Source organism: Coturnix japonica, chromosome Z, assembly GCF_054131305.1.
Source record: "Coturnix japonica strain WE chromosome Z, WE-NBRP24, whole genome shotgun sequence".
In the NCBI taxonomy this organism is placed as follows: domain Eukaryota; kingdom Metazoa; phylum Chordata; class Aves; order Galliformes; family Phasianidae; genus Coturnix; species Coturnix japonica.
This window is the reverse complement of record NC_140702.1, coordinates 5,446,164-5,468,307: the sequence shown is the minus strand read 5'-3', so window position 1 is coordinate 5,468,307 and position 22,144 is coordinate 5,446,164. Positions and strand designations below refer to the sequence as shown.

The 22,144-nt window shown below is 35.9% G+C and overlaps 1 protein-coding gene and 1 long non-coding RNA gene across 7 annotated transcripts in view; one reads left to right on the top strand and one right to left on the bottom strand.

The window, feature by feature from the left end:
• LOC146753676 (uncharacterized) overlaps positions 1 to 21,726 on the bottom strand; it is a 73,369-nt gene extending 51,643 nt beyond the window's left edge. Inside the window, exon 1 of the transcript XR_014939669.1 lies at positions 20,894 to 21,726. The gene's annotated coding sequence lies outside the window, so the exon portion shown is untranslated. The remainder of the gene's footprint in view (positions 1 to 20,893) is intronic.
• Positions 1,345 to 22,144, top strand: part of LOC146753675 (uncharacterized) — a 34,747-nt gene continuing 13,947 nt past the window's right edge. For 5 of the 6 annotated variants that reach the window (XR_014939684.1, XR_014939680.1, XR_014939683.1 and 2 more), the window contains exons 1-3: positions 1,352 to 1,404; positions 4,317 to 4,407; positions 10,316 to 10,480. This is a non-coding gene — a long non-coding RNA (uncharacterized LOC146753675). Of the gene's footprint in view, positions 1,405 to 4,316; positions 4,408 to 10,315; positions 10,481 to 22,144 lie in introns of all 6 variants that reach the window. The other variant, XR_014939685.1, reaches the window with a different exon arrangement.

Genomic DNA, 22,144 nt, shown 5'->3' with positions numbered 1-22,144 from the left:
TTAAGTTTAATGTTTTGGATGGGTAGGTCAATCCAGTGTGTGGATTTTCCTGAGTCATTTGGGTTTCATTAGGAGGGCACAGAAGAATACTAGATATGAAAAGTAATAAGGGAGAAATAGAAGAATTTTAAAACAGGACACCAGGTGGCAAAGAGAGTGTCATGTTGGGAAGAAAAGAACCTTAAGTGTGGAAAAAACATGGCAGATAATTAATAAATAAATAAATAAATAAATAAATAGAAATTCACACTCTGCCTTCCTAATTATGTTTATAATATTGCAGCAATTTTGAAATACCTGCATTGGTTCCAAAGCTTTGGCACTGATACATTTATTTATTGAAACATATGACATTCAAAAAACAATTGGCATTTGCCAAGCACTGATGTCCTGATGATTTACACACCAGAGTTTATCTCAAGAAATTTGGTTTTCGGGCAATTCGGGAATATACACTGCAGTATGGGAAGATTGTCTACACATTTGCTGATTGGGACAGACAGGGAAGATGATCTCAGACTCCACAGATGCTTTGTGGCCTTGTCTTGTCAAAAAATAGGGAATACCCTGCAGTTTGGTGTGTACCACTAATACTACAAGTACATTTTGAGAAGTTTGGCTGGAAATACTAATGTTCTCCAACTTCCTAAGTGTTACAAAGAGCGATGGATGCATGACATGCTTGTTTTAGAAAGGTGTCTGCCAACCTTCAATTAGGTATTGATCAAATGATTTTTACCATTTCTTAATGTCAAAATCTTATGGCTCTTCTCTCTAGATTTATGTAGAGACATTAGATTAAAAGCTCTCTTTTTAATCAAGAAAATATTTAAAATGTAGGAAGTAAAACTATTCTAATTCTTTGCTTGAGTGAGAAACTCGCAATAGCTGTTAGTCATTCAAAAGTCCTTGAATACCATATCAGGTTCTGGTGTGTTTACTCTCCTCTGTTGCAGAACTGTGTTCTGAAATCAAATTTTACCATTCAAAGTTCCTAAAACTTCCAAAAGAAATTTCCATCCTTCTTCTTAGCCTGAAGTAACGTTAAAAAATGTATTGGCTTGTCTTTAAATTTACTGTGTCCTGACTTCAGCTAGGACAGAGCTAATTTTCTTCATGTTTTAGTTGTTGCTGAACAGCTCTGTACAGCACAAAGAACATTTTGGTTTCTCAGCTTCTCATACTGTCCTTCCAGTGAGGAGGGCTGAGGGGCACAAGGAGCTTGGTGGGGAGAGAACCAGGACAGCTGGCCTAAACTGGCTCAGGGATATTGTATAGCATGTGACATCATGTGAAAAAACTGTAAAACTGAGGGGAGTTGGCTGGAGCGGCAGCTGCTTCTCAGGGACTAGCTGAGCATCTGTTGGTTGGTGGTGAGTAATTGTGTTTTGGATCACCCATTCTGTAAGTATTGATTTATATAGTTATCTTTACTGTTATTTATTTTTTTCTTTTCTTTCTTGGTAAATATTTTTCTATTTCTATTTATGGGTTCTGCTCTTCTGCTTTTTAGTTTTTTCCTGATTCTCTCCCCCATCCCACTGGGATGTGGGGGAGTAAGATGTGGTGCTAACTACCCTCAGTTTTACACCATTCCACATTAGTACTATTCTTTTATCTATCTATCTATCTATCTATCTATCTATCTATCTATCTATCTATCTATCTATCTATCTATCTATCTATCTATCTATTCATTTTGCAAGAGTGACAGTGAGCAATTATGGCTGTTTTTATTTATTTTATTATCATTATTTATTTATTTTCCACTTTGAGATTATTCTTTGCCCCTTTTCTGAAACAGAACTTGTGGTTTTCTATAAAGCTGTGAAAATATAAAATCAAGGGAAGCCCCTGTGTAAGAATAGGTTGCACAAGGACAATTGGAATAGGAACAGGAGATGAAGAAAGCAGAGCTGCCTCAATTGGCCCTAAGCAAGAACTCTTCATTGCCCTTTGTTGCTACTTCCTTCTTTTAAGAAACAATTCATTCCCTTTTCACACCAGTTCTGCACAGGGATTTAGTAGCAATGAAAAACTTCCCTTCTCACATTGATTTTCAAGTTCCAAACAGTGGTGAATAACCAAGGAAGTAAAGAGTATTTTCATGGAAGTCTCCCCAACGGCTCTGGTGCATAGGCATGCCAGCCATCTACCTGCACTACGGACAGCCCTATTTCCATCTCTGATGCCTTGCTATGTTACATACTGGGCAGATGTCAGGAGGAAAGTCCAGTGCAGGAAATGAATCCTGGTGGATAAATCAGATTCTGCACTTGCTGCCTTCCCATGTGCACCAATGCAGGCAAAAAGTGACAGATGCAAAAAAACACAGTGCTATACTCTCAACAAACAGCACTTGTTTTAAAAATGTTTAATTTGGCTGAATGTAAATTAATCCATTTTTAATGTCACAAAAACAAAACAAACAAACAAAAAATTCTCATAGTTGATTTTGGGGACAAACAGTTCTTTAATCAGTTTAATAAACACTATCTTATTAAAGCAGTTTTTGAGTCAAACATAGTCCATGTCCTCAATTAACCAACTCAATTAAGTTTTAAAATACTTATCTAACTGAACAGAAATCAAAGAGCTGATTTCAAATATAAGCTCCAGTGTTTGAATGGGGAGGGAAAGGGGAGAAAAAGTATTTCCTGGCAGATTCAATATATCTGTTTTAGTTTTGCTTTGAATACAAATAAGAAACAATATTAACCACATCTACCTGCAAGAATAAAAGGTGTCCAGGAAAAGAAAAATGGAACATATGATACTGAGTTATTGCAGAGCTGACTGTGCTTATGTATTCTCTTTCACAGCTGCAGAAAATAGTTTAGTTTATTAGACCTACTGATATCTCAGTACATATATACTGTACAAAATTCTTGTGCAGGAAGCTTTAGTTTTCTGAACCATAGACCTGCAGCGTTTGAGGCATGGACTCAGATGTGAATGATCCAAATTGTTTATTACAAGTTCTCACATCCCTTATTTACCTTCACAAGTTTTTGTTTTCTAACTTTCCCATCCACCCTTACAACTTTTCGAACCACCTTTACATGTCAACAAAGCATTCTACTGAACACTTTTCAACTGCCCATGCAAGCACATATTCAATCAGAGCTGTGAGTCCATTCTTCTCCTTCCAGAGGTGTCCTTGGTTCTCATGCTGTTTATCTTGCTCCACAGCTGCTGCTCTGAACAGCTTTTCTTGTATTCTCACATAGACCTATGTGACTTATTTGTCCTCCATTAAAGCCCTGCCCTGGGGGACATCTTTGCAGATGGAAGGACAAAGAATGAAAATGAATGGCTTGCTATGTTAAATAATACCTCAGTCCACATCAGTTTTGCAAAGAAATGAAATGATAGTTTGGTTGTGGACAAGGAGCAATGCAAAATTTGCACAGCTATTCATATCTCTTCTGTGCAGCCCATATGGCAGAGTAGCTAGCTTTAACTAGGAGTGAAACTAGGAACCCCCCATAGCATAGCTAATCTGTCTGCCCCACACTGCTTAAAATGAAAGGAGATGAGCAATCCAGTGTGTGGGGGGGAGGGGGTGAGCAAAGAATGAGAATAACCATCACTCCCTCACTATGCCATCATATCTGAGAACTCTGGTAGCTGAGTACAGATCTGAGGAAACACAAGTACTCACAGACAAGTGTGATAAATAATCAAGAAGTGCTACACACTTTGACTACAAAAGCATATAAAACTTTCATACAAGCTATTCCTCCCCACCTCTTCCAAGCTCTGAACCTTAAGTCAGTGTATTTTTAGAACAGCTTTTATTGGTGTTTATAAACAGATTTTCTTCATGTATTAAAAAGGCATTCATTTACAATTGGAATCATATGCAGATTGCAATTGCAAAAACATAGCTCAAAGGTATGTTAACATGTATCTTAATTTTTGGTTCTTCCAGAGCAGGAGTGTGGAGGGGGAATACATGCAGGCAGCATCCTGGTAAATTCAGGGCTTATTTGGCCCTTAACATATGTTGATGCTTTTCTTCCTGTAATAGCAGCTTTCATATACTGCTGCTTCTACATTTCAAAAAGCACCAAGAAAGATATCTTTAGTATTATAACCCTTACAATAACAAGGAAAAGAGATAACAAATTGCCCAGAGAGGCTGTAGATGCCTCATCCCTGAAGGCATTCAAGGCCAGGCTGGATGTGACTCTGGGTAGCCTGGTCTGCTGATTGGGAACCCTACACATAGCGGGGGGTTGAAACAAGATGAGCATTGTGGACCTTCTCAACCCAGGTCATTCTATGATTATTGCCCTATGGCTTTTCTTCAGAATAGTGACTGAAGTTGGATGATAACGCAGACTCCCAGAATGTTGGGCCATTGTTCACTTAAGAGGAAAACACTGGCTTTGGAATTGAGAGGTAAATGTACAGTAAGTTATTTCACAATTGGAACGTATACATTGTTATATCTCATAACATATTATGATAATCACATCACACATCATGATTTCTATGCAATTATTTTTTCATTAATTTTCAATTTCTTTTCACAATGATTCAGTTCTAATTTTTCTAATTTTACTTGATTTTTACCTAAGCTTGCTCTGGAACAAAAAGGCTCATATAGATTTATGATGAGCAGTTTATTTTTACTCTTATATTGCAAAAACTGGAGTAACTGTTAGAACTTCCTATGCTATGGAGGTGACCATTTTGATCTAACTAAATTCCCAAAGGCAGATTTGGGTACAGGAAATAAAACTTAAACCTAAAAATATTTACTTATACAAGCCTGTTTGCTAGATGCTTTGAGAGAGAGGGGGGAGAAAGAGAGAGAAAGGGAAAGAGAGAGGATTAATATTTTAATTACAGTACCACGAAGGGAAAAAATAAACATATTAAACTATGAAGCAATGATCATTATCAAGTCTTAAAGAGGAGATCAGAGTCTAAGTCAGGCATTTCTAACAAGAACATCAGTAAGGTTCATTAACTACCCTTACAGCTTTCTGAATATGGTAATTTACATTAAAATGGATTCAGTGACACCAATTGCTCATTACTGTCAGTTTGTGTTTAGGTTCATAAAATATCACTATAAATAAATATACTCTCAGTATAGTTCTAGAGGAGTATTCTAAAGGATGAGAAGTATTAAGATTGCTGCTCAGTAGTGTGCATCTTTATCTGTGTGTAGACACCAACAACACAGTGCCCTGAGACTAGTACTCTCTGATTTCATCTGCCTTCACATGGACTGTACTTTGACTCAGACACCCTCTTTTTTTTTTTTTCTTTTTCTTTTTTTTCTTTTTTACTTTTTTTTCCCCATTTTCTTTTTCTTTCCTTTTATTTTCTCCTTTTCTTCCTTTTCTTTTCCTGTTTTCTTCTTCTTTCACTTTTTATTTTCCTTTCCCCTTTTCCCATTTCCTTTTCCTTTTTTTCTCACCCTTATTCTTCTTTTTCTCTTCCTTTTTTTTTCTTTTTCTTTCTTTCTTTCTTTCTTTATTTCAACAGAATTTCTAGCCTTTGTAATTCTTTCCTATGTAGTTACTAAATTACATGATTTAGTTGCTCTTTATTATTTCCTTATAGGAATTACAGTCTACAAAGTGTGCACTGGTTTAACCTACTGACATTTTAACTCAATTTAACATTTTAACTTAATAACACTATAGTATGATACATGTAAAACATGAAAGCTATGCAAGCATTCTAACTCAGCTTAAGTTGTAGGCTCAGCACTGCTAAGCATGCTCAAACTGTTTAAACAAGTCACTAAAATAGAATATATATGTATATATATATTACCAGAAGTGGCTTAGATTAGCAGAACAAACCTCCTTGTCTACTCTTTTTTTTCAGGTTCTCAGAAAATGCAATTGGCCCTCAAGAACCTGAGTTCTATGGTGTCTGGTCCCAAGCTATATTGAGCACATGCATTCAGGTCTAGCAGGCAAAATAATATTTTAAACAGTTGTCTGATGCAGCTGAATAGTGAAAGAATAACAAGGGAATGATAAACAGCATCTTTAGATGTGAGACGGAAGTGATCTATTCCTCAGTGTATGAAGAGATGAGAAACAATGACTAATATTATTAACAGAAAAGCAGAAAAAAAAGTATTATTGAGAAGGATTCCTGTGCTGCTGAGGGGGATAGTCTCTTTGGGACTAAGAGATATATATTTTGTCACTGCCTCTAGAAAGCTGGTAAGTTAAACTTGTGCTGCTGGATGGCAAACTAATTTGCAACTGAACAAATATTTTTATTGAGGCAACAATTAATATCTTTAAATGAGAAATTAATCTTTAAAATTAATAATTTTCTTAAATATTTTTTTAAAGTCTCCTCTTTCTGTTATGTGTATTAGTTTTCTTTAGTAAATATTTGCTGTTGGGTTTCACACAATTTTTTTTTATGAGTATTTTTTTCTACTGGATATAGAATGGATACATGATGGACATGTGTAGGAAATGTGGTATTTTTTCTATTCAGATTAAGTCCATAAAGATGTGAAAGATAACAACAAGGGGTTCTACAGGTACATAGGCAGGAGGAGACAGGCCATGGAGAGTGTTCCCGCTCTGATGAAAGGTAATGGGGAGCTGGCTTCCTTAGAAACAGAAAAAGCTGAGGTGCTCAATGAGTGCTTTGCCTCAGTCTTCACTGGTTGTCAGGCCTCTTGTGTCTGCCAGGACCCTGAGCCTCTAGGTGATGGTGTGGGAAGTGGGTTCCGTCCCACTGTAACTGTGGAACAAGTCTGAGGCCTCCTCATGAAACTGAATATGTATAAATACATGGGACTGGATGATATCCATCTTCTACTCAGCTTTTGTGAGGTCCCATCTGCAGTGCTGTGTCCAGGCCTGGGGACCCAGCACAGGAAGAATGTGGAGCTCTTGGAGCAGGCCCAGAGAAGGGCCACTAAGATGATCAGAGGGCTGGAGTGCCTCTCCTATAAGGTCGAGGGAACTGTGCTTTTTTAGCTTAGAGAAGGCTCTGGGGGGATCTCATTGTGGCCTTCCAATAGTTGAAGGGGGCATTTAAACGGGAGGGGGAATGGCTGTTTGTGAGAGTAGACAGTGATAGGACAACAGGAAATGTTTTAAACTGAGACAGGGGAGGTTTCGGTTAGAGTTTAGGAGAAGGTTTTTCACCCAGAGGGTGGTGATGCACTGGAACAGGTTGCCCAAAGAGGTTGTGGGTGCTCCATCCATGGAGGCATTCAAGGCCAGGCTGCATGTGGCTCTGTGCAGCCTGGTCTGGTGGCTGGTGACCCTGCGTATGGTGGGGGGTTTGAAACTGGACGATTACTGTGGTCCTTTTCAACTCTATGATTCTATGATAGGTACGATATGTTCATTGTTTGATTCTGTACTTTTTGTTTGGGGATTATAGAATCAACATAACTACAAGAGATATCACATTAACACAGAGTGTGTCTGCTAACTTCTCTTGCTCAGCTTTATTTCCTCATCTTTAGATGGATAACATCTAAAGTGACAATATTTAAGCATTCGACTTCATCTCTTTATTTCCACTTCTGCATACTCTTTACTGTTTTCTCTTGGTTTTTCTGCAAATTCTTTTTTTTTTACATCTTTTATTCAAATATGGATTTCTCTTTCAGTTCTCAGTTTCTGTCTCAGGTTCTATTCTGTTTATTGCTTTTGCTTTAGATCATAATTCAGCACTGCAAATAACAATGGCAATGTGTGTTCTGCTAAGAATAATTACAACAATTCAGACAAGTTAAATAGAGTCATGTCCCCTGAGAATAAGACAATGCTTGGATTCCCAGAACCACACAGCTAAAGACAAAATCTAGTTAAGTAAAAGTAATATTCCAAATAGCAGCATCTTACTCTTGCACATCCATGTCAGAGATATGTTTTCCCAGACATTTATCATTACAGCAGATGAAGTGGGAAATATCCCAGAGACAGTTAAGAATATGGCCTCTAAATTAAGTCACAGTGTGCAAGAGAAAGAAGAAGCTGTAAGGGAGGCAAATCAAGGCACTAATTTTACTGTTATACAAAAGCTACTTAGTTTTAAGTACAAGTAGATTTGTCAATGGTCTGTTTTGAAAAACGCACTCAGCACTATACCATTTGCTACTTGGCAAGCATCCAGAACAGGTATATTACAGAAAACAGAAAATCCTGTCACTGCCTAAGAACTCTTATAAGAAGCAGAAGTTAAATAAATAATATTAGCAATGTTATGTAAACCATTTTTTTGTGAAATGATTGCTTGTGCAGTGTTTTAACTATACTCACATGGAAGTGGCATTTATTAAAATAAGGGCGCATGTTGGCATTTCCACTGACACCCAAATGGGCAAGTGATAGATAAGGAAGGACACTATCCTAGCTTCCAAGAGCTGACATTTAGCCTTGTTTAAACATGGGTACACTACTGTAATGGCACAGGTGCAGCATTGTTTGATCTTACAAATCTTAAGCGAGAAGATAAGAAAACAAATAAATCAGTAGAGACAAATGTCTTTGTGCTAGAAAAACCTCTTCTTACCTATAGAGTTCCATCAATTCAAATGTTATGGAAAAAAAAACCATAAAATGCACAATCCCAAACCATCACCACCCCCAAACTTAAAAAGTCCACATTAAACAACCAGATACTTTCTCCAAATGAGCTTAACAAACAATTCTCTGCTAATGATTCCATGAAACACATTGACAGTTGGACTAGATGATCTTGTAGGTCCTGTCCAGCATTGTGGTTCTATGATTCTATGACTTAGGACTGGGGGATGGGGAAGACACTCCAAATATGAGTATGTTTTCTGTGAAAAGTTGAACATTTCATAAATTGAAAAGGCTTGGGAAGATCAAAATAGCATTTTAATACATCTTCATCCAATTAGCCTTTCCAAAAAAAAAAAAAAACCAAAAAAAAAACCCCCCAAAAAAACCAAAACCCAAAGAAAAACAACCAACCAAACAAAAAAAACCTAACCCTTACTTGGCTGATTGTTTTCATTTTCCCATAAGGAAATAATATAAATTAAAAAAAAATATTAATATAAATTAAAAAAAAATCCAACATGATCTATCAAAATGCAGTAATAATCATACCATCTTCAATCCAAATTTTCTTCCCATCCACTTACTCAATTTTGAGGAAACATGGCATATGACAGTATGTCCTCTAGCTTCCTTTTGAATAAGGTCAAATCTGAGGACCAAGTGAAAAGTTCAAGCTAAGTGCTATTCATTAGGTCTTGAATATTTCTTAAAAAGTTGGAGTTCCCACAACTTCTTTATTTACAAAGCTATTCTTGGTAACCACAATGGGATCAGAATGTAACCAGCATTCTCAGGAAACCCTGCTCTTTTGGAATATTACCAACATAGCTTCTTTAATATTGTAGGATGTTAATTTATTTAATACATTTGTTTATGGAAGTTTAATGTACCTAATGCATTTTTACCATTCTACAGACAGTGAAAAAATTGCAGAACAACAAAGTACTTCCTAATGGGATATGTAAGCTCTTCTGACACCCACTTATGGAAGACACAGATGTCAATATATGTTCCACCAAGAAGGAGAATACTTCTGTTGTTTCATACTGTAGTAAAGCACCATTTCAGTAAAGTCTGACTAAATCTGTGTCCACAAAAACTAGGTTATGAAACAAGATATTGCTTTACCTGATTGCAAATAAGGTGAAAATTCTATTAACATACTGCTATTCTATGTACACAGCATTGAAATAAATAAATAGATAAATAAGTAAACAAGGTGCTGTTTAGCAGCCCATCCCTGTGGGTAAGCAGTACTTGTATAAAATATTTCATTTACAGTTATTTCTGTAAACACACATGACCAACTCTTCCAAGCTGTTTACTTAAAATATGTTAATAGTGGTGCAACATAAATCATCTAATAGTGCTTTATGGTTAATTAATGACCCACTACTTATTATACTGTTTGCTTATGAGTGCATTGCATAATTTCATGCCAAAGCTTTCATGATCATTTCGGACCTGCTATATATTCTCCTTTTCTGGCAGGCAGTTTATCTAGGACTTCATAGGTGGGTACTCTAAACCTATACTTAAATCCAGAACGGACTCTCACTATACGCAGCACATCACAACTCCTGCTACGTTTTTCAAGTTACTGATCTATTTTTAGCCAAATGTGCTCAGAAAGGAGCATTTACTTATGTTTTCTGTTCTCGATTTGGATTTGGGATACATTTGACAAGAAGCTTTTTGACTATAAGCCTATGATGGAATGCAAAAAAATAGAGTACGTCTACATTTTCTTTCTTTTTTTTCTTCCTTTCAAGACGATTAGAATTCAGTCATTGACTTCCCCGTTTCAAATGTGGTCCTTTAGATGAAAGAAGAACTCATCATGAGATGCTCTGCTTGTCAAACAAGACATAAATGGAAGTACAAGTTAAGCAATTCAGGCCATTCATGAATTGGAGAGGAAAAATCACTGTGAAAAAGTAAGTTCCCAGTTATGGCTCTTACTGTCTAAACTCTGAAAGATTAATTCTGAAAAGTAAGAATTTAGCATTCATGATGAGATTTTCCTTGTAGTTTCTGAGAAGGCGGTGGTAGGTTTTTATTTTTTCATGATCACTGGCATGGAAAGAACAGTATACCTGCATCACATATTCAAAACACAGCAGTCTTCTTCAATGGCTGATAAGCAGTTGCAGCTGAAGATTTAGTTATGTATGGAAGTCAGTCGTCATCAGTCAATCACACAACTAATTTCATCAGAGGTCATAGATCCTATGAGGACATCAGTTGAGAGGAGGTGCTCACAGAGTGTCCTGTCACCTAGTTAACAGTTTATTCATACTGAGTCACTCAATAATTCATGCAACCATACATGCATTGCTCTGCATTCTTTCTTTTCTTTAGAAGTAACAATTAGTTTTCCCCAACTATATTACATTTGCTATTTCCTTGAATATTACTCTTACAGAGACAAATTCTTTCTATCATGAGAGTGAACCTGCTTTCTTAATAATGCAATTTCTATCTTAACATAAGATAAGCCTAAAAGCTGCTAAGAAGATTCTTTAATGGAACTGGAAAATTCCTTTGTTATCCAAGCAAAACCAACCAAACAAAAAACTAAAACCCAAACAGCTTTTTCAAAGATATCAAAAGCTCACCTCTTTACATAAGGTTTGAAAAGAAACAACAAAATCTTTGAATATTGTAGCACAGATGCAAAGAGTAAGTGTATATAACTGAGGAAAATTAATGTTCCTGTGTGTAACTGCAACCACATCAGTAGAAGATAGGTAACCATCATCTGGATTCCTGAATTTAGTTCTTTCTCTTCCTGCTAACTCTAAGCACAGTCCATGCAAGTTATGTGGAGTAAACATTTAGTGTACACATGCTCAAGGTGTATTTAATATCTCTTCAACAGCTGACATAATGCCTAAATTCACAATCATAATTATTACAGGAAAGGAAAATTGGCTCTTTAAGGGCAACAGTACTTGTCCAACTCCTTGGCTGTCCCTGAGAGTCAGGCTGCTCTCATAGCAAAGGGAGCACATGTCAAAAAAACCCACAAAAACCAATGAGGTAGTATACAGATCTCCAGTCATGGTAGGATCCTTTGCAGATTTGCATCAAGTCATTTCTTTTTTCTTTTCAATTCCAAACATAGCAGATAAATAGAATTTTCAATCAAATTGAAGCTTCTGCCTAACACTAACAGTAGTTTATATCACGTACTTCAGAGAAAAGCATGAAAATCTGCTCTAGCAAATATGTACTCTGAACCTTTTAGGATTCAGAGGCCCAGCTCTGTCTCTGAAGTTGAACATTCATTTCATAAACTAGGGATTAATATAAAGATGGCATTAAAGAAATGCAACCAACAAGAGAAGGTTAAGTTCCTTTTCTTTCTTTTTCTATTTTTTCTTTTTTTTTTTTTCCTTTTTTTGACTGTTAGCTTGATTTCAAGACTATTTGAAACTGCTTTTGTTGGCTGCAGAGGCAGTGATTTCTGAAATACATCAAATCAATCATTAGCTTCATATTGTGTCACTATCGAATAAAAAAAATGTTTTAAATGGATTTGAATTGCTCCTTGTATTTTCATCACAGCCATCAGATTAATTATGTGAGTTTTTCCTACTATTTGGTATTCAGAGGTAAAAAGAGAAAAGGTCATATTGTGTTCATGGATATGTTGCCTTTAGAGAGCTGAAGACAAGTTTTACACCAGTTCCAGCTAACAGAACCATAATCTAAACTGAGCTGATGTCAGTTGCACAGTCCAGTCACTGATTTAGATGTCACTGTAAAATAAGCTTTTCTATACTTGCTTACAAACCAATTGGTGGCCATCAAAATGTTGCATTTTCTTTTAAAATTATTTATAAGAGTTAATAAATGCTGAGTGAAATGTATAAGAAAGTAGCAGGCATAAATATTAGAAATATAAAATACAGTTAAGAATTATCTGTTGTGTAAGTGGGCTAATAATCTGCATCAGGTGAATGACAATACATACATTTTGCGGTAATATCAAATGTTAGTGTTTAGAAATAGTTAAGGCTTTATTTTATATTCTTTGAACTTAAAAGAGCCAAGCAGGGAAAGCAAGAAAAAAGAGTTAAAAATCCAAAGTGAAATATTACCTTGCAGACTGGATGCAAACAATGCGCTATAGTTCTTTTATTTTTCTATTGTATAATTTTGGTTTCATTTGGATTCCAAACCAGGCATTTTTTAGAATTCACATGGACCGGAAACTCTCTGAACTCTGCAGCTGTTAAGTCAAATTGATGATTTCATCAATTTCATTTCTCGTACAAAGTGACAGAAAGGTTGAATTTACTGACCAGCTGCAAGATGTTCCCATGAACAGTTTAGCCAGCATGTTAACGCACACTAGGAACACAATATTTCCCTTTCTTTTTGCCACGAGGTTGATACTACAGGACACTTATGTGACTATTAGAATATCAATGAACAGCAGAATTCCTTCAAACACTTAAAATAAACAAACAAACAAATAATCTTCTACCTTCAGCATGTAATATAATGTAGAGAAATAGAATTGAGAGAATTTCCTTTTCAAGAGAAAGATCAAATCACCAAATAAAAATGCTTTTCATTTTAAGTTCCAGTCCTGTCTCCTTGGAGCATAATTGGCTCCAAAATAGTACAAAAACTGCTGACTGACTGTTGTTCTACCTTTCCAAAAATATTTCAAAGAGAATCCCCTCCCTGAAGAAATGCATTATTTTCTGAGAAATTATTTAAGCGTGTCCCTAGCTGAAGGTATATCCTTAATGATTTTCCAAGAACACTGTACTTTGCTTACTCAGCCCACATCTTCAGTGGTGCTCAATCCAGGTGACATTCACCTCTGTGAAGAAATTCTTTTAAGCAGAGGGGTATTTTGTTATTATACCATATCTTTTATACCACATGAAAAACTGAAGCAAAAACAAACCCTAAACCACTTTCTGTTGTTTTATACAGTGTTTCCACTCCCTACCTCCCTTCTCCTTTTATTTTATTTTATTTTTTATTTTTTTTTTCCTTTACTAACTTAATTTCCTGCTGGGCTATCTGGAATACAGCCTCCTGGGCTGTGTATGTGCCTGTCTATGAATGTTGCCTTTTATAAAGCACTTCAGTGTGAAGACAAGTGTGTTTTTAGCTGTCCTTTGATACGCCTGCTGTTTATTTTGTGCCCTATTACCATAAAAGAGAAACTCTCAAAACTGATGTGCTGCAAAAATTGCCTCACACGTGTAATGTCTCAGCAGTGAACACAAACTAATAAAAAAACAAAAGAGCTGTGCAACCACAGACTTTCCTTTTTGATATGCTTTAAAATAAATGAATAAAATATAATAATTGCCTCGTTCTCTAACTCAAGCTTATGGATTGAGTCTTGATTGGCCCTGGCAGAACTCTGGTGCAGTAATCAAGAGATGTACCAGCTTCTACAGAGGTTAAAAGATTTCTTACCCATCAGTTTCTTAGCCAGTTACTAATCTACTGTCAACATTTCAAGATAAAACAAAAAGTCACAGTGCAAATGGAATAACAGTGAAAGAATCTTACTAATGCCTGGCAGTATTTACCAAATATAGAATAGTCTTAAGAGTTAGAAATATTGTAGTTCTCTGATAAAAGATTTGAGATAAGAATTTCTCCCATGCCTAACTTGCACAGACTTTGGAAACCTACATACTTAACATAGCATTCTAAACTAAAAATGAATTTTAATATACTGCTCCTAAGGAATTGTTTATTTCGATAGTTGAACTTGAGAAGTTTTTAAACTAATTTAGCAAACAAAGAAAACAAACAAAAAAATCAAAACCAAAACCAAACCAACCCAATCCTCAGTCAAACACAACATAAACAATCAAACAAAAAAGCCCTTCCAATATATAACATTTGTTTAAATGACATCTTTTACAAAATAGCATCTTCTTTTCAAGCTTTTGAATTTTGGTAAATGACTTCACATTTGCGAAGCTTTACAGGGCAGAGAGAAGGGAAAGATGGAAAGGAAGAAGAGAATGAGTCTGCACCATGATGTCTGCAGTACATGACAAACACTAAACATAAGTTAAATTACTGCAGAAAAGAAGGTCAGCTGAAACTTAAAAGGAGCTTTCAAAGCTGGATGGATTATGTTTGCTTTCTAGAAGATGAGAAATTAAGCAAAAATAATGAGATAAGAAAAAACAGAACAGAAAAAAACACAACTTTGTCTGGATTCATTTTGATAGAATAACCTAGCCAATAAAAATGTTTAAACCTCAGTTACAGCTCCCTGGGGAATGGCAGCTATTATCCCCTACTGAGTTGGTGCTTACCATACAAAGTCTGAACAATTCATACAGAAAAATAAACTATAACATTCCTGTTTGTTATTACTTCAGCTGAGAGGTGCTGACATTAAACAGTTCTGCACTGCTGCTATAAATCAGCATGCTGTGGATGTTCTCAGCATGGGACTAGGGCACCCTGGTAACAGCTCTCATCAAGGCAGAATTCTTCAAATTAAACTGTTATTACTGTAGTTTTCATTAGTCAGTTACCGACTATTGGGATACTTTTATATCTGAACCATTGCCATTGGATATTGCTTTTTAATATGCAAATTATATATAAACATGATTAAGGAGTTCATATCAGGCTGACATCTTGATCTCTCTTTTGTAAGGACTGGAGTGTCAGAGATAACATCCCGGTCTATACTAAAATTAATTTTCCATTTAAAAGTCATGCATTTCTACTGTGATTGATAGACTGTTTCCATACACACCAGCCTTCTTGTAGCAGAGGTATAATGCAGTAGAAAAGGGTGCGTAATACATTTCTTTCACTACGATAAAGAGCAATCACAGTTGGTAGTTTTAATTGCATTTCTGTCCATGATAGATCTCTGGCCATTTTGTTTGACTGAGAATTATGTATCCATGGTTGCAAAAGAAAAGTGCTTCAGAATATTTCAACCTATATTTTTGTTCTTTATATATCAGACATATGATAGAAAACATCGCTCATTTTAATAGGATCCTTCATAAATTTTCAAATTTTCTTCTTCTTCTCCTTTTTTTTTTTTTTTTTCTTCTTTTTCTTTTCCCAAAAATATTGACTAAAAATCACTGGAGTTTCTAAACATGCAAAAGTCTTTTCAACTAGGACATCACTCTATTTCCTAAGCAAAGATATCCATTTTTTATTTTCTACTGCCTTTTTTCACATTCAGATGTTTGAGGAGTACATTCTATGGTGAAAATCTTACTTACACTTCAGGCATCCTCTTTTTTACCTGCTCTTTGTTGTACTTCCTTGGCTAAGTTCCATTTCTTTAAAATTATGACTTGTTCCTGTCTGAAGCTCTGTTCTTTGGTTGCTGCTACATGAACATTTGCAAGAAGCTGCAGAACTACTAAAAGGTTTTGGTTTTTTGTTTGTTTTTTGCCTCGATAAAACTTTGTTAAGCTCAGAAAAATCGTCTTTCTTAGCATTATTCTACAGTAGCAAGTACAGAAGAGCCATGCACAGGAGTACTCTTAATAGTCTGTTCATATAAACAAAATTCTTTGTCTAGAATTCCTTACTAATTCCTCTCCAGAAACAGTTCAAATGAGCTGTAAGTACTATAAAACTAAGGCTGAATGGCATATTCTTATCCATATATCAAATCTGAGGGCCTCTAAATCATTCCTAGCTGAAGGGTATTGTCAACTGAGGTATCAACAATCTGGCAAAAACTTTCAGAGTCTCATAAAAATAAGGCTAGTGATGAAAGTATGACCCACTATCAACATTACAGTTATGAAAACAATAGAAACTCAGCCAGCATCTTATCTTCTGGGTGTGCATAAGCCGGTGCCTCGTGTATTCTCTGACCTAAGCGCACCTGCTGACCAGCTTAGGGATCCAGAGCAGCCAGAACAGTCCTGCGGATCCTTGCAGAGAAAGAAAGTCCCTTATTTCAGGGCAAACACGTTTTTTGGAACTCCAGAAACAGGAAGGCTGCACATCATTGTGAGGTTTACTTGATAAATACCTCTTTGATAGTGAAAGCCCTTCAGTATACTGAAGGCTATAATCTTCAGTAAAGATTTTTGAGCCTTCCATCTGCTTTTTTCTTGTTATCTGCAAACTTAATCATTGAGAACAGTGCCTTGAATTCATAAAAATAAACAGAATAAAGAGAGATTAGTAATACCCTCCTCATCTTCATTAACCACTGTAAGCATAGAAAAGTGAAGGTTGGGAAAAGCATTACACAGGAAGAAAAAGATACATAACAACACACATAACAGAAAAACATACATAGCAAAACCAAAATAATTTGTAACAAACATTTCATGCATTTAGCTTCTGTTTAAACATTCCCAATCCCATGAGGAGTGCAGCTTTCTGAACATCTCCAAAAATGGCCTAAGGAACGTGGAAATTAATCCCTATTAGTGCAGAGATTCGAATATTTGCTCCTGCTTCAAGGCAGCCAGCTCCTGGCTGGCATGCTGCCATTCCTTCTTAGCTCACTCAAGTCCTTGTACATCCAGCTACTCATTTATCCAATTTGGACTTCCATTTGTGTAGCTTCACCTGAAACCAAGTCAGTAAAATTCTAGCCAATGGTATCACAAACAAGAATTGGCAACACGTAAAAAAAAAAAAAATGTTTCTCAACACTGTCAAAAAGACCTTGAATTTTTTTCTATGGCTATAGATAAAAAAGCATTGCTACTCTTCCATTACACTTCAGCAGCACATCAAGTAGGTTATAAAAATGCAGTTTAGACCATTTACAAGAGAAAAGATTTGGAATCTGAGACTGAAAAAAAGCAACAAAACAAAACAAAAAGCCAGTGCATGCGCTGGGCTGATCTGAACTCAGAATAGAAGTTTACCCTACAGGGACCAGCTGTACTGCCAGTAAGCCACACATGTATGATGAACGAGGCAGTAAAAATGTGGTTATAGAAGTGTGATGATAGTTTTGTGTCCATAAGGCATCCATTCCTAAAGTACATTTGTGCATCTGCAATATATTTTGGTATTGTTTCTTTTTCAGCTTTGTTATTTAAGAAGGTGAGAATCTATGCCCAAAAGTCCATAAAAAGTAGAAAGTTAGCAGAGTCCATAAGGTGACAACATGAATGAGTAGGAAGATTTATTGACAGGAAGAACAGAGAGAACTGTAAATGCCAGAGAAGACTGCAGAGGCTGAAGGCAGCTCTGCCTTCCAGTATCACATTACATTAAGGATGAATTATGCTTTACTTTTTATTTTGCACCACCCTCTAACTCAGTTTGCAGTCTGCTTCTCTCCTCATGGTACAGAGTAGCTTTTATCCTGGTGACTTTCTAGAGCACAGTATGTTACTTTCCAATTAAAAAAATCAATTTTCACTATTTGCCACCAGGCTGGCAAAAAAAAAACCAAAACAAAACAAAAAAACAAGATATTAAATTTTGTGCAAGAACTACAAAGTCTGCTTTTTCTTAGACAGAATGATCAGGTACAAAGCAGAATAGAAAGAAAGATAACATGAAGCTAACCAAATAAATAAATAGAAGACAATGAAAAAAGTATCAGTCCTCTATTATTACATGACGTGCAAGTCATACAGACTTCTAAATTTTACAAACAAAGATTGAGCCTAAAGGGTTACCACATCACAGTGCTCTGCTTTGGTTAGGTCAGAGCAACCTGTTCCATGCACACAATCAAAGGACTGTCTATCCCAGCAACCGTGTTATCTGTTTTCCACTTCAATGACAACGAACACACAAAGAGCAACATCCGGATCTGTGCTGTAAAGTTCATTTGAAACAACCAGAAAGAAGCTCTGGTCTCAGGGCTTAAGCAGAAAATACTACAAGTAATGAAAAATTAGATCAAATAACACAGTTGCAAGAATTTCACAAAGTCAGAGCAAGTGACACTGCCATACACATCTCAGAACTCTGGACATTAAAAATGGGAAGTTTGATACACATTATTAAGCAAGAGATGTGTTTTTTAGGTATGTGGTAGACCATACGCAACACTAAGGAGTCCTGTTCTGCCATGACATGAGGCTTGTATTTACAGCAGCTTAAAAAGCGATCTGTATCACAAGCCAAGTTGCCCCTTCTAGATAAAAGTGGACTAATGAACATGATGAACAGGTGCTTAAGGACTCTTTTGATTTATCCACAAGGACAAAAATCCAACAACCTGTTATAGCCTCAGTTGACACAGATATGTCAGTTTTCTTCCAAGGTTTTTTTTTTTTTTTTTTTTTTTTGTTGTTGTTGTTGTTGTTGTTTTGTTTTTTTTTTTTTCTTGCCTCAGCAGTAAGCATAGCAAGAATTCTGTGTCTCCATATAATTTTGCTTATGCTGAGAAATTTACAGCAGCTTAATTGGTGCTAAGCTAAATTCTGTCAGTGCTATGCAAAATAATTGTATTGTGCTAAAGAGTCAAGCCCATTAAGTCAGTGCATAAACAAGTCGGCTGTTGTTCAGAGTTCATAATATTCATAGTTTAACTGTCAAAGGAGAAACACCAAACATTTACAATTAAAAATTTAGTATAGGTTAAGAAACTCCACCTTTCTCAGAGCAGCTGCTTCAGTATCATACTGCATACCACATTGCCAGTTAATAAAAAAAGAAACTGACAGCTCATTTATGTAATATTCACTTCCCATTTTTTACATTTGTCAGGGTTTATCCTATCCTGGCAATCAAGGCATACTACTCTAAGGTTTTGCAGAAGCTGGAAGCATAAAAACCAGCCTTTTTTCTTCATCAATTAAGAGAAGTCAGGAAAAAATGCTGCTAAATGAGAGAAGTAGGGCAAAGAATGGTTCAATCAGCAAAATGATTAGGCCAATGCGACTCTTGTACCAGCAACCACATGGAAAACGTTTTTATTAATATATAATATCAATTATTAATTATTAACATTAATATATATTCTTGCTATTTTCTAGTTATTTGTTCACCGGTCTGAAATAGTGTCTTTGAAAATAACTGGTTTCTGCAATGGGTCACAATCTGTCCAGTTCTGAAGACTGTGTCACTGCAAGTACAAACCTCTTGCACTTATTTAAACAAACAGCAATATCACTCCCAATAAAAGTACCTTCACCACCATGAAAGGAAGACAGGCTTTTAAAACTGCAGAATTCTATATGCTGATGTTGTGATTTTACTTCTCCTCTCTTTTTCAGTAAGTAACTAAAGCTATCTTTGTCAAAAATACTGGCAGAAAGCGTAATGACTGAATTTCACACAGTCAGGAGTTAAAACCAAAATGTTACAAGTACTTATTCCTTAAAAGTATGGCCTAACTGTAATAATGATGGCTGTCCTTCCATTTCTATAAAATTCATAGCACACAAAATGCAATAGCCTTCAAAAAACTAAATTACAGTTTTGTGGTAATTAAGTGTTAGAGAAGGTAATGTTGAGAATGAAATATGCTTTAGGTAAAACACCAGTTCTGATCACAGCTGGACAGCCTTGCAACCATATGTCTTATGCTACAGAACCTCAGACAACATGCATGGCTGAGAAAGAATGAATGGTATTACATGAAGTTGCGAGCAGTTTTGTCTTCACAAAACAGAAATAATTTTATCTTTATACAAAAACAAGCAAACAGAAACAAACCAAACAAAATCATCATACGGCATTAAAGATTTTCTCTGATATGTAAGTACAGAGGAAACAAAGTTCTTGACTCTTTAAATTTATGAAAGGTGCACTGGAGGTAGAAGGGTAACATAGGCTAATTCCATATTCCTTTCCTGGATGGAAGGGAATAGTTTGAAGCTTAGTTGAACTATTTTTTCTAGCCAGAATCTTCTGAAGAATCTCTATTGAAGAGTAAGAGCACTGCTAAGTGAGCTGGTGAACATGATCTTGGTGCCTGCATACAGTATTCAGCATGGGTTTTCATCCATTCATAAAAGACAGAAAAAAAAATAAAAATGAACATCAGGAGCAATGACAAAAATGTAAGCAACCAAGAAATGAAATTCTGCACAGAGTACATAGTTCAAATCTTGAAAATCATCATCAGGCAAAATGCATATGTGAACAATCTTGGGTTCCAGTATTTAGAGTATTGGCATAGCATATCTACTTTATTTCATCTGTTCATCCAAGAAAACCTCAAATTAATTTATCTAACCAATCAAGGAAGGGTAATTTTCTCCTCGTCTGCTCAGTAAAACAGCACAGAGTTTCAACTTCCTCTGGTTAATGTGCAGGGTGCATCAGGTTTCATATTCAGTTTTCATACAAAAAAAAAAAAAAAAAAAAAAAAGGTGTAGTGTGGAAACCAGGCACCGACTCCAAAGGATCCGAATCCTTTATTACAGGTTCTCACATACCTTACATACGTTCACAAGTTTCCTTTTTTGGTTTTCCCACTTGTCTTCACACGTCAGCAAAGTATTCCATAGTCAACCAAGTATACAGGTGCTTATCCTGTCAGAGCCATAGGCTGTTCCTTTTGCTTTTCTCTTCTAGAGATGCCCTTGGTTCTCAGCCTTTCTTTCTCACGCTGTTTATCTCGCTTCACAGCTGCTGCTCTGAATAATCTTTCTTGTATTCTCACAGTATAGGATATGACATGAAAGTCTGAAGCACAATCACTAGTTTGTATTCAAGAACCTGGAATGTTTCTCACCTCTCTGATAAGATTTCCTTAGTTTTTGGTGTCTTGTTCACGACACTGCTGTGTAAAACACAGAAACTGAGGCTGTAGCATATTTTTTTTAACAGGAAATCATTCATTCAAAAGCAAAGTTCCATTTCAAATTGAAAAGGTCATTAAAAAATATCGATGGCATTCTCTTTCTAAGATAATGACCATAAGGAAGAACAAATATGTTTTCAGGAGAATTATTTGTTTTTAGAACTGTTTTAAACACCAGTGGCAAAAAGCTCTTCTCCTTGAAATCAAATCATGTTCCCTGGAGAAACATCCTGAAGTAAGGATTTCATCCAGAGTTCTAACACTTTGTAATGCTAAGGACCTGTTCATTTAAACCTCTCTATTCTTAGCCACTTGGGATGTGTGACTACTCATTTTCAAAGAAACATTTTGTCTGCTTAAGAATATCTATCTACGCTTGCTGTGTGTTTGCTTGTTTATATGCCTGCATTCTCAGATGGCCACTTAGAACTATCTACTGAGCTCAGAGTAAGTGAAACGCAATTGAAATGAATTGATTCCCGAGTGAGTCAGTTTAATCCAAAGCCATTTATGCCGTTTTGACTGACACAGAGTAACAGCCTCTCTTCCTCTTGTAATGTTTGAGCAAAGGGGGTGGGGGCAAGAGGAAGAGAAGCAAGTCACAACCTTGTGAGCGCTCTCAAAGTATGAGTGTATAATACATTTTTAATTGACGAGCTCATATTGAAAATATAACATTGTAGACACAGGAAAAGGATAACAAAAACTAAAAGAAACAAACAAGCTAAAAAACAACTGCATAATCTCAATGCTGTTTCCATGAAATCTGACTGTGACTTAAAATGGCTTGATGTTATTAACGTGGTAAATTTCAGAGTGGTAAAGTTCAGAGATTTCAGTTGCAGTCAGAAAGATGAGCATACTGCCAATCTGACATAAATTA